A 2500-nucleotide genomic window follows, 5' to 3' on the forward strand; every position below is an offset into this window, starting at 1 on the left:
ACCAGGGCACCGCGGCCATTACTGGGCTTCATTAGGGCGCCCATGAAGGTTTATCGTGGATCTCCTCCCCTGCCCCTCACCTCCCAGCCATTACTGCTCCTTCTCCCCTCGTCTCTCACTTCCCTTTTAAACCTCTTTCATGTTACGACTTACTCCCTTACTTTTCTCTCTCTCTGCACCCCTCTCCAATCTTCCTCTTCCTTCCTCCTCCTCTCATGCTCCTCCCTCCTCTTCCCCTTCTCCCAGCGCCCATCATCTCCCCCTCGCCATACAATCACTTCCAGCGGTTTCTTTTTGAAGCTGTATCCCGCTGTCCCTTTACCTGCCCTCCCGCCGTGACCCCCCGATCCCCACAGGTGTGCCGTGGCCCTGGCCGGCCGCTGGACAGACAGGTGTCACTCGTGGTCAGAGCCAAAACGGGGTCAGGCCGGGTCGACTCTCTCCCGGAGGTGATCTGCTGCGTGACCCCCGCACTGCCTCCCCTTCGCCCCTCGCCTTCCCAGCCACGGCCCCACCACCCACACCAGCTTGTGGCGCCGCGCTGGTGGTGGTGGTGATGGTGGTGGCCGCCTACCCACCACCGCTCTCGTCCCCCGCCTGCACGCCGCCTGGAAACACTCGCTGGTCGCGCCCCTCCCGCAGAGGTTACAAAGTCAACGAAAGACTCCACGGCGGAGTGTTTGTCCAGACCAACACTGGAGCCTGACCCTCGCCCTGCTCCGTCCCGCCCCACCCCGCCAGCCCCACCGCCATGTTGACTCACCGCCCATCACGCCTCTTCCTTCCCAGGATTATTTCACCTCGCCGCGGCAGCTGCTGCCTCCAGGAGACCAATTCCACACCGCGCCGCCACGCCGAGGCGACTTGAAGGGCGGCGGGCACGGCGGACCCCAGCAGGTGGCGGTGACGTGAGGGCGAGCTGAGGGGGAGGTAAGGGGAAGGTGAGGGGGAGGGGTGAGAGGAGGGGAGAGGGGGAGGGATGAGGGGTGAGGGGTGAGTGATGCTGAGCGACTGGTTCCCAAGCAAACAGTACCTGTTCCTGTCAGCTGGTAACCTTTAGCGCGGGGCATCAATAACGCCGCACCGCGTGAGAACTGACGGCACGCAGCTGGCGGCCCGAGGAGCGCAGCACGGCACGAGGCACGGACCGGGCAAAGGCACAGGTCGGGGCACGCCACGACATAGGCAAGGCGGGGCTGGTGAGGGGCGGCCGTCAGTGTTCAGGGCCGCGGATGAGGGAAGGCTCCCCTCCTCAGCTGTTATTTACTTATTGCTTCACGTTAATTGCCACTGCAACCACACCCACCCTTGCCGCCAGCCCTAGTCACCCGCCCCGCCCCGCCCCGCCCCAGCACCCCGCGTTACTAGCTCAGAGCTAAGAGGTTTGTGCAAGTGGGCCACCCGGGACGCTGAAGGGGGCCATCTGAAGGCGCAATAAGAGGTGCACGTGCCTTCTAACCCAGCCCTCAAGCCTGCCCCGTACCGCCCCGCCAGGCCCTGTCCCGCCTCCCCACTGAGAGTAATGGCGTCTCCCTCCCCGATGATAATAGCTCGATACATATCTAACTGCGGGCATTTTCCCCTTGTTAGCGTGCTGCGACGAGTGTTGTGTAGGGGCGGAGGGGAGGTTATCAAGCCATGACAACACCCCGCTGCCACACACAGTACAGGCAACAAGGGCAAGGCAACACGGGACCCGCAGCTATCTAATGCACAATCCTCGTCGCTCCCTGCAACGAATGTGTCCCGTGTTGGCCGGCGGCTGTTGGGGTGGCGGGGCGGAGGGAGACCAACGCCGCCGCTCTCACAAAGCACCTAAACAAATGAGGGAGACAGATATGTAGGTAATCGTGGTCCACGTTAGAGATGGAGAGAGAGAGAGAGAGAGAGAGAGAGAGAGAGAGAGAGAGAGAGAGAGAGAGAGAGAGAAATAATATGGGACGGTCCAGGTAAGCACGTCGTCATGGAACATTCGGGCCATTAGAAGTACTTTTATGAGAGCGGGGCAGTGGAGTCAGGTGGAGTGAAGGGCGGGGGCTGGGGGAAGCAGCGAGGCCCCTGATCCCAGATGGTGAGATGCAGGCAACCCTCTGGAGGATGTGACAGAGCTGACGCTGCTGGAGGAGACATAGTGAAGAGAGTACGCGACTGTAACAAATTAAAAATAGAATAAGAGAAAAAATTAAAGAGACAAGTAAAGACTGCGGCCTGCACGCTCTCTCTCTCTCTCTCTCTCTGAATGATGAGACGCGCCACGCCAAATGCCACCAGGCCATTACTGCGCCACCGCCCCATCAACCCTGAGGGACGCACACTACTGCCCAATCTTCCCTCGCGGCTATCCTGAACGGGGCGCTGACGGGCTGAAGAGACAAGAATAATCAACAACCTGACGGAGACGCTGACGAGGTTGTGACGCTACTGTGTGTGCAAAAAGCAAAATAAATATGTATAAAAAGAGTTAAGTCCCTCTTGTGCCGTGACCAGGATTCGAACCTGG

At 60.2% G+C, this 2500-nt stretch overlaps 1 protein-coding gene and 1 non-coding gene across 6 annotated transcripts in view; both read right to left on the reverse strand.

Annotated features, from left to right (window-relative positions):
- The window catches only part of LOC123506380 (leucine-rich repeat and immunoglobulin-like domain-containing nogo receptor-interacting protein 3), a 141070-nt gene that overhangs the window by 63822 nt on the left and 74748 nt on the right, over nucleotides 1–2500 (reverse strand). The gene's annotated exons all lie outside the window — the stretch shown is intronic.
- Nucleotides 2476–2500, reverse strand: part of Trnah-gug — a 72-nt gene continuing 47 nt past the window's right edge. Inside the window, exon 1 of the tRNA in view lies at nucleotides 2476–2500. This exon is cut by the window's right edge and continues 47 nt beyond it. This is a non-coding gene — a tRNA (tRNA-His).

Source organism: Portunus trituberculatus, chromosome 19 (assembly GCF_017591435.1).
Source record: "Portunus trituberculatus isolate SZX2019 chromosome 19, ASM1759143v1, whole genome shotgun sequence".
NCBI classification, from domain to species: Eukaryota; Metazoa; Arthropoda; class Malacostraca; order Decapoda; family Portunidae; genus Portunus; species Portunus trituberculatus.